Source organism: Camelus ferus, chromosome 5 (genome assembly GCF_009834535.1).
Source record: "Camelus ferus isolate YT-003-E chromosome 5, BCGSAC_Cfer_1.0, whole genome shotgun sequence".
Taxonomy (NCBI): domain Eukaryota; kingdom Metazoa; phylum Chordata; class Mammalia; order Artiodactyla; family Camelidae; genus Camelus; species Camelus ferus.
The window spans coordinates 15,806,401-15,822,566 of NC_045700.1; the positions used below are offsets into that span (position 1 = coordinate 15,806,401).

The following is a 16,166-nucleotide window of genomic DNA, read 5'->3' on the forward strand; positions in this document are numbered from 1 at the left end:
GAGACAAGTAGGGAGAGGCAGGGGATTCATCACTGCCCAAGAGACCGTATGTTATCAAAACAGTAGAAAAGGCTTAAAGAGAGTATTTAGAGGAGTACAATTTATCACACTTCCCACTATGACTGTCTCAGGAGAACTTCCCCAGAGCATTCTGCAACTCTGTACAATAAACCCGCCGCCCCACACAACTGTGTTCCACACATCAGATACAGCTTGCACTGTGACATTCCCAATGATGTCACTGATGTGTGCCTTGGTAGCAGGGCATGGTTACCATCCTGAATGCAGCACGTTGAATAGGCTTTGGAATGAAAAAGGGCAGTATCTGATGATTAATTCCCCGTGCCCTGCCCACACCTCCAGCTCTGGTCTAAAATGTGCCTGTTCACAGAACCAGGAGGCTAAAAAACAAAACAAAACCAAAAAACCCTACCTCAGTGTAAAGCCATTTCAGGCAGATGAAACCCCCTGAAAGAGACAAAGAGCCCTCCTATGAATTGTAAAACCTTATCTATGCATTGTGCTAGCCTCTAATGCTTGAGTCCAGGGAAAAGAGCAATTCTTTGTTCAATGTTTCAAAAGACAGGAGAAGGGGGTGAGGATGGAGACAAGGTGAGGGTGGAAAGGAGAGGGAGGAACACTATTTGTACAAAGCAAGAACTCTGTCTCAACCGTCCACCCATCAGTCTAGTTTTCTGAGCACTGTTCCTCTATGCTCACATTGTACACAGTATGATGAGGTCATGAAGAGAGGACAGATCAGAGTCTGTGGTTTAGAAGCTTTCTACTGCTGCCAAGGAAATGAGACTCATGTACATTAATGTATCAAGAAAGAGAACATTGGTTTTCTGTTTATTTATTTCCAATCTCATTCCCTTCAAGGATCTGTGATCACTTACAAAAATACACACCAAAAGAAGATGATAAAATAAATAATTGAGGAAATAAAGCTAAAAGGAAGATACAAGTAGAAAAGTAATAAAACCAGAGTTAAGATTAAATAAAGAAGTGTACACTATGCTGTCCAGGCTAGAGGTGACCGATACGTTTGGCTTCAACTTTTGAGAACCTTAAGCACAGGCAGTAAATTGCACAGGACACTATACACAGAGCTGATGTTGAGTAAGAATGACGAGGCAACCGTTGCCAAACCTAGCTGCCCAGTGACGTCACCTGGGAAGGTTTTCAAAAATTCAGTGATGACCAAAATTCCTGGGGAAGGTGGAGAGGAAGAGAATGTCAGGAATCTGTATTTTTAAAAACCTCCCTGAAGTGATTATGATGCTGTCAGCCTTCAGACTGGGAACCACAGCTGTAGGGATTTAGAAATGGAAAAAAAATTCTCCAAAAATCAGATTGCAAGAATTATGGAGGATGGAGGGACTCAGGCTGAGCCTCTAAGTCTGAGTGAAGTTTAGAGAAGTGGAGATTCTAAGAAGAACTTCCAACAGAGGTAAGGGCATGGGCCAAATCACAGAGATAGGAAGGAGTTTAATGCCATGAATGGGACACGCCCACCATCCCTTGTTACCCTGGAGGAGATGTGAGGGAGTCCTAGGACACTATTTAATTTATTCATCAATCCATTCAATTTTAATCAAATCACAAAGGAATTAAAGATGCCACATACACAACAAACAAAGGATAAAACTGAGTTAGAGATGAATGAAAAATATGTATTAATTATCTACTGCTGCATAACAAATTGAGTGGCTTAAAAATAAGACACATTTAAGTGCTGGGGGTACAGCTCAGTGATAGAGCATGTGCTTAGTATGCACGAGATCCTGAATTTAATCTCCAGTACCTCCATCAAAAAAAAAAAAAAAGAAAAAGAGAAAAAAGAATAATACACATTTACTATCTTACAGCTTCCATGGGTCTGGGATCTGAGAACAGCTTATCTCGGACCTCTGTTCAGGTCTCACTAGGTAAGCAGGCCTGAGGTCTCATCTGAAGCTTGGCATCTTCTTCTGAGCTCATGGGGCTGTTGGCAGAATTCCTGTCCTTGCATCTGTAGAATTCACGACGACTTGCTTTTTCAAGGTCAGCAGGAGAATCTCCGAGGCTTCAAATCTCTGACCTCTAGACTCCCTTTAAGGGACTTGTCTGCTTAGGTCAGGCCCACTCCCCCCCCAAAAGTCTCCTTTTTTTTATTAATTCAAGTAAACTGATTAGGGACTTTACATTTGCAAAAATCTCTCCATCTTGGCCACATAACGTAACCTAATCACAGGAGTGACTTCCATCATGTTCTCAGGCTCTGCCTACACTCAAGCGGGAGGGAATTATACACCACGTGTGTGTATAACATGGGACTGGCCTCTTAGGGTCCATCACAGAATTCTGTCTACTGCAAAGGACAAGATGAGGGAATGAAAAATTGCAAATTTGCAGGCTATATGAGCCAATAGAGCACTTGTAATTAAACATATAAATTTGGTGCTGAACTTCCTGGCAGTTGAAGTAAAAAGGAGCCATGGGCAGACTTCTTAGTTCTCTCTGGTCAGTTCCTAGTACGATTTATACAGGATATTTTGCACGTCTTTACAAAGGAATCATAAAATGACACAGCATCAAAATAAGGTGAAAGAAATAAAATCGAGTTCAATGGAATTTGATCCAAAATAACTCTGTCAAGTAAGGGTCATGTTTGTCCCTCTCCACCAACTTGCCCCAGACCGTGGGGAATTGGTAATAATGGGAACAAAGTTCAATGAGGTGCCTGGGCAATACCAGGTACCATGGGCTGGTGACTGGGGAACCTGTAACAGAGATTCATCATGAAAAGGCACCAGGAGTTGCTCTAGGGGAAGTGAGAATACTGAAGTGTAAATGAACTGAAGTCAGAAATCAGAGGGATCCCACATGTGGAAGAGACAGTGGCAAAAGTTCACACCCTACACAGCCTCCAATGCATCTTGCAGAAATGTTGCCTTGATCTTGCACCCTGGCAAGTGTTATCTGGCCACCACCCTGTGCAACAGCTTTCCCCCAGGGCATCTTACAGGCACCCCTTCACCTCAGACAGAGCTGAGCAAATGCCTCTGCTTTGCTTTCCAGGGCTCGCAATTGGTTCTAAGCATTCAGCACAGAAAACTGTGTCGACCTGTGTTCCATTCATGCTCTAAAATAAACTTGTAGCTGGATGAAAACTACTCTTCCTTCTTTCATCTGCTAATACATTATCTCTTTTTATGATCCCACTCAATTCCACTACTTCCTGCTCCATTCCGTGTACCTGTCTCCCTTCCTTGAATGGCCTCTCCCTCATTCAGAGTCAGAACTGACTGTGTAATCACTCCTGTTTACTCACATCTGGTCTCCGATCATCTGACCATCTGGTCCGTGGCAATGACCACTTTTAACCTCTTGCATCTTTTAGTTTCCATAGAGCTTATTAATTTAGATTCACAAAGTCCAGGGATGGAAGAGGCCTTGGAATCCTCCAGCTGACCTCCCTTCTCAATGAAAACCATCCCAGCACTGTCTGAGCACTTCAGGAGACAAGGAACTATTTCATAAGGTCCCAGTTTCTGTCTATTAATTTCCAAATGATCCAAAATTCTGCCAAACAATAGGCCACAATCACTCCTCTTTAACTTCTACCCTCAAGTAGTAGTAGAAATTAAGTAGTATTCTCTGGAGTAAATTAAAATACCACCTTTACCTTCATATATTGTTAGTGGGAACACAAACTAGTGCAACCACCTTGGAAAACTATTTGGTTATATCTTCGAGACTCCCTGTGACACAGCAATCACGCAGAGAGAGACACACACACACTCACACACACTCACCAGACATGGGTGTAAGTTCACCAAGGAACATGTCCTAGAATATTCACAGCAGCACTATCTGTAATGGTCTCAATCTGGAAACTAACCAAAGGCCCCCAACAGTTGAAAGAATATATTATGATAGAGTCACACAGTGGAATACTATACAGCAATGAGCATGAAAACTCTACGACTAATCACAGTAATATGGATGGGTCACACAAACCCAATTTGAATGAAAGAAAATTAGACATACTGTGTAACTCCATTTATATAAAGTGGGTGATTCCATTTATCTGAAGTGCAAAAACAGGCAAAATTAATCTATGCTCCTGGAAGCCCTCATGCTGATTACCTGAGGTGTGTGACAAAGAGGGAACTTAAGTAGGATGCTGGTGAGATGCTGGTGATATTTCCTGATCTGATAATACAGGTACATTTGCCTTGTAAAAATGTATCCAACATATAGTTAGGTGCACTTATCTGTGTGTATATCCTACTTCAAAAATAAGTTTTAAAATCCTCTTCCTCCTCCAAATATCCAGAATAAATCAAATTTCTTTAGCCATTTCTTATAAATATAGGTTATAGAATGTTCAAGATCCTAGCCACCTACTTATAAAACCTTTTAATTTGGCAAAGCTCTGATCATTCACTGGGAATTTAATCAGTGTTCTTTAAATGTCCCACATGAGATTAACTCCTTTCCTCCAAGATGCTGTGAACTCCATAAAGACAGGTATTTCCCATTTGATTTTCTAGCAGCTAATCCATTCAGAGTCCATCGTATGCTCAGAAAATAGTTTTTCCCTCTTCTTCCTTAGCAAGTACAGATAAAACAGGTCAAACTTCCATGGGGTCTATTTGATTAAACAACCTAAGTATTGTCTTCCATTTTTTTCTCGAACTAAAGGCTGAATACACATTTTTCTGGTGAAGCTAATAATTGGTCTCTCTCCTCGAGCTGACCTAAGGATTGACCTTTTGCCCTGATTTATGAGCCCTTTTCAGATGTTTCCATATGGTGAGGTGGGGACAATCATGAAGCAGACCCCTCTAAGTCACTGATTCAGTATTTCTCACTTCCTTTCCTCTTGTCCTCATCAGCCATAAATTGACCTTGTATCTGAACCCCTTCCTGATAATTTTTTCTTCTCAAGGAAAAAACATACTAATTTGGACACTGAGAAAGCAGCGTTCTTATTCCTGTGAAGTTACTGGCATCCTTCTTCTTGATGGGCTGAAGAGAAGGTGAGATCAAAGGGCACCAGAACACAAGCCACATATCTAAAGTAAAGAAAGAATCCTGGGTTCTCAATAATGGAATGAAAATAACACTTTTGGCGTTGATAAGGCATCTGCCTGATAACATATCTTTCCAGAGCAGATACAGCCAAGGAACTCTGCGGACATTCACATCATGGAGGTGGTTTTCCTCTCTGCTCACATGCTCGTTTGCACACTTGGCACCTGGCATGCTTGGTTGCTGCACAAGGTTTGCCGGATTTTCTTTTCCCACTTTGCACAATTTTTTTGAGAGGATATTTATGGGTGTCAGTCACTTCCATGGACAAATGGTAAATAGAATGTCCATTTTCTTAGCCACATTCTTATTCCTGTCACCCAGCTGCCTTTATAACCAATGGTTCAGTCTACAGAAGCACAGCTTGTGCCACCCCATCTTGATATAAATAGGTAGATATATAGATAGCTAGATAGATAGACAGACAGACAGACAGACAGATTGATAGATACACAGATGAGGGAGAGAGAGTGGATAGATAAAGGAAAGAGAGAATGAAATTATGAATCTGCAAAGATTCTTACCAAGCCCTCTGAGGAGCTCTCTCTAGAAAACTGAGGACACATGTCAGTTCTTTATAAAGACCATACAAAACAGAGAAGGAAAATCTAAGAAAGCTACTCATGCAGAAACTATTTAATCAAAGAGTAAAGACAATTATAACATCTGTTAATCTTCTGTGGAGGTTATAATTAAATGCTCTGGAGAAACACCCTTTCATGAGTGATCCTTTAACATCTGTTGTGAAGACGCACAGCCTTGTGCAGTGACGAATCACTTCGGCACTCTGGGAAAAGGGGACTTCTGGGGATCTCAGATGCTGTGAGGGACCTCCTGCTCACAGCCCAGACCTGCGCCCACTGTCCTGGGGGAGGGGCCCTGCTTTGAGAGCTCTGCATAATTGTCTTTGCTGTGAGTCAGACCGTAGTTACTGCATGTTAAGGAATAACAGGATCACAGAGCCAGAAATGGCCTTGTGACTATCTGATTCCGCGCCCCACCCCACCGCCTTCGCTCTGCAGATGGGGCCACTTGACCCCATGTTCCACAGTGGGCTGGTGGCAGGATTCCACAAGCCGGATTGTTCAATTCTCTGTCCAGATCTCACTCCACTACATCATGCTGCTTGCTCTTTCGGTTTCTCTCTTATTTGGGCTTAGCGTTCAGATTTGTCCGTTAATAGAATCAGCATTATAATAAAGCCCTAGGATATCTGAAGTTTATGGAGAAGTAGGAAGCTGAAATGACTCCCTTCTCCATTGCCTGGTCCATGCCAGTGAGAAACACTAACCAGCAGCACTTCTTTACTTGGCATTCTGGAGAGCAGGAGGCAGAGGAGAAGGAAATTAAGATAAAGAAGGAGGAAAACAAACTAAGAGGATGAGAACACAGAGGGATGGGTGAGAAGAGGGAAGATTTAGAGAGACAAGGACAGAGAAATAAAGTAGGGTAAAGAGAGAGAGAGAGATGGAGAAGAGGAAAGAGGCAAGAGGAACTAGGGAAGTGGTCCAGGGATGCAGAAAATGCACATCAATTAAGACCCCACCAAAAGGAGCCGGACACATTTTATACCCCTCCGCCTTCATAACCTGGTTCCACTGCACTTCGCATAAGTAGTTCTACACATACCTAAGACCATAGGATTTGGCAGTTTTCGCCAAACAAAATGCAAAGATGATAAAGCCAGGGGCATCACATCAACAGACACAAAGTGTTGAGCAACAAAAAATATGCCCACATGCCCATCTATGATGTAAGAACCTCACAGACGTATTCACGGCCCAGGAAGGGGAGGGGCGGCAGTCTCCCTGGTGGCTGATCCGGGCTGCAAATACCGGTATGTGGCAAAATGCTGAGTAAACAGGGTTTTTGGCATTTGGCATTGGGATTAAACAAGTCCCTAGGACCAGGACACAAAGTGCTGACATCAGACTTCTCATTTCCCTTCAGCAATCACCTCCTTACAAGGGCTCATGATGTCTTCAATGAAAGTGAAAGTGGTTACCACGTACTGCGAGTCTAACTTTGTGCTGGCACTCTGGGTACTTTATCTCACTTAATCCTCACAACGATAAGCAGGTTAGTATAATCTAAACATCTGGTTCAAAGTCTTACTGTGCAGTCTGAACAAATGAACCCTCAGCACCTTGGTTTTCTCATCCATCAAATGGAACTCATAGGAACATCTATCTCAGAGGACTATTTTGAGGATGAAATGAGACAATTTAAATAGAAAATGTCACAGGGCCAGACCCGTGGCAAGAACTCAATAAACATTAGGTGAAGTCACTGTTGATAGGACTACATTTTACCAGCCAGGAAACTGAGCTCAAGGAAATGAAATAATTCTCCCAAAGTCGGATGGAGATCAGCACGGAGGCTGGAACCCAGTTGTATCTAAAGGTAAATGTTACGTGGGCACAAGCTGTGGCCATTTGTTTTGTCGTTTTATCCCTATTAACATGACTCCAAATATCCTGGTCTTTCTAGTGCACAATATAGCCTCTCAAGGAAAGGGTATCCAGAAAATTGCCAGCCCGACCTGGAAAACATAAAGGGGAACATTACTCAGCTCAAGACATCTTCCTCTTACTTACTCCCTTGTCCTCATCAATGAGAGAGGGAAAGAAACCTTTGTCTTCATCCTCTTCTTCACTTACTGTCACACCTACAGAGCCACCGTGGACGAATGCCATGAAAATTGATGCTTACACGACTGGAAGTAAACACTCACTCCCTCGTTGAAAGTTCGGTTATACAAAATCATAGAAGGACAGTACAGGAAAAGAAAACTATGACCCAATACTGTGTTCATGGGTCAATAGACTGAATATAGTTAAGATTTTACTGTCCCCAAATTGATCTATAAATTTAATGCAACTCCAATCAAAATCCCAGCAAGATTGTTTGTAGGTACAGACTAACTAATGCTAAAATTTAAGTGAAGAGGCAAAGGAACTAGAATAGCTAAAATAATTTTGAAAAAGAACAATAACAACAAAAAGAAAGCTATAAAGCAATGTTTTGCCTTTGTGCCCTGTGTCCAAGGAATTCTGAATTCCAGGAGATTGTGTAATAGGGAAGAACAAACCTGACTCCATACTGGATCTGTTTCTTTTACTTTAACCTTTATATTCTATTGCTTTTGCTACAAGTTCGTCACTAAAGGGATGTTGCCTATAAGCTTAACTTATACATAATGGCCCATCTCTGGGAACTTGCCCTAACGAACTGTCTCTCAATTTAATGGCCTGCCGTGCAGTGAGCAGTACGCGCTTAGACTCGGTAACATATTGAATGTCATCAGTTGAATTATAAAAAGGGATGCTTTCAGAAGTGTAAAAATGGAGAGGAGAAAGTACTAAATTATAGCCTGAAGAGTTGATCACATCTATCTATTCACCAAATGCTTGCTGGACACCTACCATTCACCAACCATTGTTCTAGGCTCTCAGGCTACAATATTAAATGAGATGGACACAGGTTCTGCCTTTGTGGAATTTAGGTCCTAGATGGGGAAATGTTCTTAATCAAATACCTGACCATGTGTTTAATTACACTAGCGATGTGTGCTACACAAAACAAGGACCCGGGGCTATAAGAGTATCCAACGAGCAGGGACAGCTTTCTTGGGGAAGGCCATTTGGGCTGAGCAGTGACTGGCCGAGTGAAGGTAGTGGGGAACAAAGAGATTTTGGTGAGCAGGACAAGTTGAAAACAAGCCAGTGAGTAGGAAGAGACTAGCTCTGAGCTAACCCACTGACTGACTTTAGAAAAAGACATCTCAAGTCCCCCCCACCTCTATCCGTCACTAGAACATGTCACGATGGAGAAGTTAATGATGCTCTTCAGCTCTCACAGCTCCTCCCGACTCTCTTTTCCTGTGTCTGAATCAAAGGCACATGATTGCGTGAGAAGATTCTGATCCAGGTGCAGGGAACAGAAAACCCATTTTGTTGCGAGCGGGGCTCATGCAAACTTGGGAAGCAGTGCGAAATGTTCCTAGGATAGGGGCACCATTATTTCTTTCCTTGATATTGAACAGCCAATATCAGTTTCCCAAAAAGGCTCAGCGACCAGGGCTCCAACCTCAAAAAGAAGGTCACAAATAGATTTCATGACTTAGCATCCAAAGTCCTGGTTTGGTAGATGGGCTATTAATAATCTGCATCCTCCAATTTTCCCTAACCATGAAAATGAAAAGTTAAGACTTCTAATTTCTCCAGATATAAAGAACTATAATGCACTTTAAAAAATTGCTTCAGTAATTTTGCTGCTATTAATCAGGTATCCTAAAACAATGGCTTCTTTCACAAGGTTAACTGCTGCAATTGGTCTATATGTGAAAGTTTATTCAGTTTAATAAGGCCCTCTACTGGCAATCTCCAAAAACACAGTCTCTTTCAAATTATTTTAAGTAAACTATTTTAACTACTCCCAATAGTAAAGTATCTCACATTTTGGGTTATAGAAATCTGACCTGAAAGAATGAGAAGAAAATGAGAAAGGGAAGAAATAAATGTCATTTTAAGTGGGCCATTCATTTAGTTATTCATAAAATAACATTACATGAAGCATCATTTGTTTTCCTCTGATGAAGCTATTCTAGCTGTCAAAGGTACTCAGAAACAAAGGCTATTTCTTATACTAAAATGTATCAAGTATTCATGGAACCATAAAACTAAATTATGAGTGTTATTTACAAACCCCAATAAACCAGATCATTTCTGACCATTTACCTCCATATGAGTAGTTGACTATAACTAGAGTAAAAGAAATGTTGAAGGTAGGCCTTTTAAATTGCTTTTGATACAGCAAAAACAAATAGTTAACTTCTCTCGCTTGACAATGGACTAAAATATAAAAAACCCCAAAATGATATACGGGGACTTAAGAATTCAACTACTCATATAAGAAGAATGTTTTAAAAGTAAGTCATCTTTGACACATTTGTCGAAGAGCTGTTAGAACAAGTGGGAAATTTCAAGTCTAGATTCCTAGCACACCAAGTTAATTTTTTAAATGAGGCAATTAATAACTTTAGGAAAACTATCTTTAACAGAAAGGAAATATGAAAATAAATTATTTAATTCAACAATAAGCTTATTTATAATCATGATAAAAATAAGCACTGAATATACATGTAATCAAAATTGAGATGTCACTTCATTGGAGAACAGAAAAGGTGTGGGAGGTGTGAGAGATACATGTTGTAATCTATCATAATAGAAAATAGTTTGACATTATAATAGATATAAAAACATTATTTAAAAGTATTACAGAGAAAGCAGCTAAAAGAAAACACTCTGAGAAGCAGGACTCGGGAATGGGATGGGGAGAGTGTCTCAGGGGATTGCAAGATATATATATCTTCATTTATATATATATGTGTATATATATGCAATTTATATATATATAAACATTTTAGTACTATAATTTATGTCAAATGACATACAAATTAAATGTGTAAGCTATAAAGTTCTTATTTATGTAGAAATTTTAGTACTATTTGGTTTTCTAAATTACAAGCATGTGTTACTTTGATTTTTTTGAAGTTTCTAAAAACAGATTAGCACTGACAATGGAACCCATTTAGGACATATCTTTTGGACTATCCTGGATCAATGTTCTATGTTTCTAGATTCCATTTGCCAATGAAGCAAGTACCCTTCGTGGAACAGTCTGTCAGACATGCATCTCAACAGCAACACTTGTTCCCACGCTTCAGAACTCAGAGTTCTTCTTCCAACACCATGATATTTATCTGCCATACTATTATCCAAGCTTATGTTCCAAAATGGGTTTGGGACTTTCTTTTTGAACTCAGTCCATTGGGTTCTTATAATGCATCCAAATTCTACTCAGAGGAATCACTAATCCAGAAAGTTTGTTTCTAAGAGGAGAGATCTGGTTTCTTGCCCTGAAAATACCAGATTAATTTATGTAACTACTGGGAAGTACCTTGTATGATCTGAATCTTCCAAACTGACATGACACACTTCATTAGACAAGTATGTATCGGGGTATAGTAAATGTTGTGGGTAACGTTCTATGTATCTGTGAGATTCATCATCTCATCTATAAAGAAAGCACAACTGAGAATCCAAAAATTCCAAATGCATTAAACTTTTTAGAATGAGAGAAGTAGAGAAAAAGAAGGCTACAAGGCATCTTGTGTTTAACTGGTTCTATGACTTGCCAGTGGTCAGCTTCAACCACTCTGGCTACTTAAACCCACTATCATTAAATACTACTCTTTCCCTTGATAAATCTTCTATGGACCAACCAAATGACCGACAATTATTTTCCTTTTTTTTTTCTTTTTAAACTAAATCCCCTGGATTACACTCTTGACCACGCTGAACTCAGCCTATCAACACCTACACCACGAGTGCATATAATCTTGATGTTTACTCATCAACCTGGGCCAATCTGCAAAGGGATTTTGTCTGAGATTAAAACAAAAATCCCAAAGGACTGGGCATGCGCTTTGAGCCTTCTGAAAGACTAGAAAATGTGAATCACCAGTTCAGTCAGTTGGCACCTAGAAGTGTTTATCTGATTCACTGCTCTGCCAGTACCATCAATCCAGCAGAAGACCAGAAAAAAAATCGAAGTTCCACCATGTGCAAAGCTCGTAAGAAAAACTGCCTTCCACAGTGTCCAGAAAGCCGTACAATGAAAGGTTAAGAGTATGGGCTCAGGGTTCAAATCCTGCCTCTGTCTCTTTCACCAGCCGTGTGACCTCTTTCACCACCCACGTGACCTTTGCACATTCCCCCTCCTTTCCGAACCTCAGTATCCTTGCCTGGAAAATGAGTATTATGATCACAACGAGATAGCGCACTCGAAGAGTTCAGAAACGTGCCTGGTATAGTCATCAGTCAATAGTGATTATGGAGAAAAAAGTTTAAATCTTCTCTGGGAGTATCCCTCGAGCATGCATTCACACATCTTTTTTGTCATCATTTATTGGGAACTCTGTGCCATATGCTTAGCTATGCATGAGATGACAAATTTGGCGAGGGCCTGGAGGATAAATTGGATGGAAGGGGAGGTGCCGTGGCCAAGACTGTAAAGGTGTAGAGGTGCTAAGGAACACCCAAGCCCAGAATGTTCCAGTAACAGAAAGCAGCTCCTAGTAACCAAGACAGGAATTCAGCCCTGAATCATCTGAGGAACTCTTTATACCTAGGGTTGAATTTCCCCTTGGAGATGCTGATTCATTAAGTTTGGGGTGGGACATGGCCATCGGCAAGGCAAACTGTAACGATAACAGCTAATACCCATTAGTACTTAATCTAGGCCTGGGATTGTCCTAAGTGTTTCTGCTCTATTCACTTGTTTAATCCACCCCACACTCCCATAAGTAGGCACTCTTATCAGCCACATTTTAAAGATGAAAAAACTGCAACAGAAAACTTAAGCAAATTAACCAAGATCATCAAGCCAGACAGTGGCAGAAGCAGGACTTGAGGCTGTGCAGGCTGGTTCCAGAACCCAAGTCCCCAATGGCTCTGCCAGGCTGCCCCTCCACCCACGACAGAAGACACAGGTGAACTGTCAGGCCAGGAACCTCTGGGACAGACACACAGTACATGTGCGGGAGTGGAGAGAAAGGAGGCAAGGTAGATTGCTGGCATCACTTCAGGAATAGCCGTTTGCAGGCTGAGGGGTCTGGCATTGAGGGCCTTCAACCACAAGAAAAAAGAATTTCAAGGTACTCAGCACACCTAAGAGCAATTTTGTTGTGCAGAGATATGGGTGTTTGATGCAGGAAAAGGGATACTTAAAATTAGCAATTTGCTCACTTATTTAATATTACACATTTAATCACTCTGTACTAGGTGCTGTGGATATAGGAAGTACTGAAACATAACCCTTGCTTTTGATGGAAAGAAGTACTAACTCTGTGGCAAAGAGCTTCAGATCCACTGCAGAAATCAGCCCAGGATACTGTGAGGGTCCAAAGAAGAAAATTGTCACTCGACTTGAGGAATCCACAGAGGCACCCCACAGGCAAGGGTGTCACGCGCAAGGAAGATTCCATAGAAAGAGATTACGCAGGGTGTTAGTGGAATCTAGTTGAAAGTTAGCATCAGAGGTCCAGGCTGCAGTGAGAGAATGAAGGGGGAGGAAGAATCAATGAGAAAATGAAGAGAAGTTTCCACCGCCAAGAGGGGTGCCGGCGTGAGAGGGGGGAGAAAAGTAAAGCGCGGTCGATAAAAGAAGCTTGAGATGCAGAGGTAAAGCCGAAGCAGCCTATGTCAGAGCTGGGAAGCACCTTAGGCCTCTCTACCTGCACCTGATGCAAAAGCGCCTTCCGTACACTTCCACTGCCCGAACCGTCCGGCTGGCCCCTAGGTCAAAACCTGTCAAATAATCACACAGTCCTCTTGGGTTCTCTAGCAAAAACAATGAGGAACAGCGACAGTAAGAAACATACCCACAGTCAAAGACAAAACAGGAATGTTCTGTTTACCAACCACCTTCATCGATCTCCACACCTTCACTCAGCCCAGTTCCTGCAAGAAGGTCTAATAACCACGTATGGGTCCTATCGCTTCTAGAACCTGGAAGAACTGAAATGCGAAGTGCATGCTGGGACAAGCCCGGGAGGCTGAGTTTCTAGTTGGAACTCTGCCAACAACTTGCTGGGTGACTTTGGACACATCATTTCCCCTCCTTGTGCCTCAGGTTTTCTTCTGTAAAAAGTAAGCTTTGACTAATAGTTTGGAAACTGTTTTAGTAGCAAATCCCTATTTTTTTTCCAAAGTAAAATTCACAGAAAGCACTGAGCTTTCATATATAAAACATATCCAAGAGAGTGTGCACTGATGGAAAAATGTGAAGCTGACACACAAACAGGAGGAGGCTGCCCACCTTAGAACTCCATAGAAAACAGCAGAATGGTTTAGAACCTTTCAGGCACTGGCTTCTTACAATTCTCTGAGACCAGAGAAAAGGGGAAAGGCTATGAAAGCTGTCATTGCTCTTGTGGGCTGCTGATGTCACAGCTGAATCGAGGACCAGCCAGGTCTCCAGGAGTGAGTCGTGGGGCTCACGTGCAGGAGGTAAAAGACTGACAGCCACTTGCCAATCTGTGCAGCATGGCTGTCAAGTCTAGATGGCAGGCATCAGCTGGGGTTTGTTACTGATTATGAGGGGCCGAACTGCAGGCACAGGAGCAAACCCAGCCGCTAGAAGCGTGCAGCAGAAAGACAAATCCACGTGGCCCTTAAATAGTACATCCAGGTGACCCAGGGCAGCCTGATGACAGCGAGCCCGGGTCCAGGCTGGCGGCACAAGGAGCCCACTCCTCCTCCTCCCCCAGAAAGATTCGGAGAGTTTGAAAGAGTTGGGAGGAAAGTGAAAGTGAGGATATAGACCTTGCTTTCCGACCTTGCTGGGTGTCCAAGCCTGGCTTTTTCAGGAATACATAACTTCAGGTTTGCAACTCAGAAGACAGGTTAGAACACTGGCCATTTCTCCAGGTACTTAAAGGGAAGAAATCCAGATAGAAAGGGTTTCAGTTTCAAAACATTTGTCTACACTTCCAAACTCCCTGAGAATGAATGAGCTTGTGTGTGTGTGTGTGTGTGTGTGTGTGTGTGTGTGTGTGTGTGTTTGGGGAGAGGGTGTAGGCAGCAGGGAACATGCCACTGTGAACAATATACACGTATTAGAAACCTAAGAACTACAGAAAAGATCAGACACAAAAACAAACAAACAAACAAACAAAAAAGCTCTCAAAAAACAAAAATAGGTTTCCCCTTTCCAGCACACAGTTCATCAAAAATTAGTCTTTATAGTTTTCTATTAAAATTCCTAGGTCAGCGTAATAGTTTTCTGTATGGTCGGTTGCTTTTTATTTTTTTTAAAAAATTCCAACCTCCCTGCAGACGCAAATGAAGATCAGGAATTCAGTATCTTGTTATCATCTACCTCCTGGTGCCTGTTCTGAGACACGGAGTCCTCTACACCTACCCCGTCAACCTTAACGCACTGTAATTACTACTTGGAACAAATGCATACTTGTTGTGGCAGCGAGAGAGCCTGGAGAAATACAGATACATCATCGTCTCACTTTTAAAGGAAAGCAAGCTGTATAACCACGAAAAACTGTTACAAGAGTTTAAAAAAAAAAAAAATCCAACAGTCTTACTTGTAGTCAGCTCTGCAGTCAACACTTATCACAGTCCTGGAGACCGACACAGGAACTGCTCTCTCCAGCTAAAAATTTCCTCCCGGGTTTATCCTCTGTTTATTTGTGAAGCATGAAAAGGCCAGGCTCAGAGTGCCGTTTTTCTGAAACAGCCGAAGCAGCAGCAAAGTTCCGGCAGCGAATTCGGAGCAAGTTTGCGGAGACTCCGCTCTCTCGGCTGCTGCGGGCTCCGTGGTTGCTCCGAGCTTGTAAATACAAGCTCCGTGGACAAAGTCCCAAATGACATCACTGGCAGCTGCTTATTGTTGAGTCTTTATTAACTGACTGTCAAAAAAGAAAGGGGGGGGGGTGGGGCGCAAGAGTATCTTTTCTGCAGCAAAAAATCGGCATCTCTGAGCGGATTCCAGTCATACATGCGTAAATAGCCCCATTGATTCAAATTTTCAAGAGCCTGGTTTCCCTCAGGTCAGATCCTTTCTCCTGAAAAAGGCAGAGAATCGCCTCTACCAACTGATGCTGGAGACACTGATGCCGTGGAGAATTTTGAGGTGCCAGCCAGGCTCTAATAAGTTGCTACCCACCTGTTTCCAGTCTGCTTCAGAGGTTCATGATTATGAATAAATGAACATTAGTTATGTCTATGTTGCCTCATAACTTTTACTATTATATATATGTATACGTGTGTATGTGTATATAAACCTGGCTAACATGTTTTTTTCTGGGAGGCTTGTCCAGGATTGCAACTCTTTTTAGGTATAAAGTTTTTCAACTTGAGGTAGAAGGGAGACCTCCCTGAGATACAGCCAAAATTGTTTGTGTGTGTGTGTGCGTGTGTGTGTGTGTGTATGTGCGTGCGTACGGGCAGAGTTTTTTTCTGAGAAGAGTGGTGAAAGTTTTTTTCAGATTCTCAAAATTATAA

At 41.9% G+C, this 16,166-nt stretch overlaps 1 protein-coding gene across 2 annotated transcripts in view; it reads right to left on the reverse strand.

Moving 5' to 3' along the window:
* NCKAP5 (NCK associated protein 5) overlaps positions 1 to 15,544 on the reverse strand; it is an 829,955-nt gene extending 814,411 nt beyond the window's left edge. For both annotated transcript variants that reach the window (XM_032479328.1, XM_032479329.1), the window contains exon 1: positions 15,248 to 15,544. The gene's annotated coding sequence lies outside the window, so the exon portion shown is untranslated. The remainder of the gene's footprint in view (positions 1 to 15,247) is intronic.
* Positions 15,545 to 16,166: the final 622 nt, after the last annotated feature.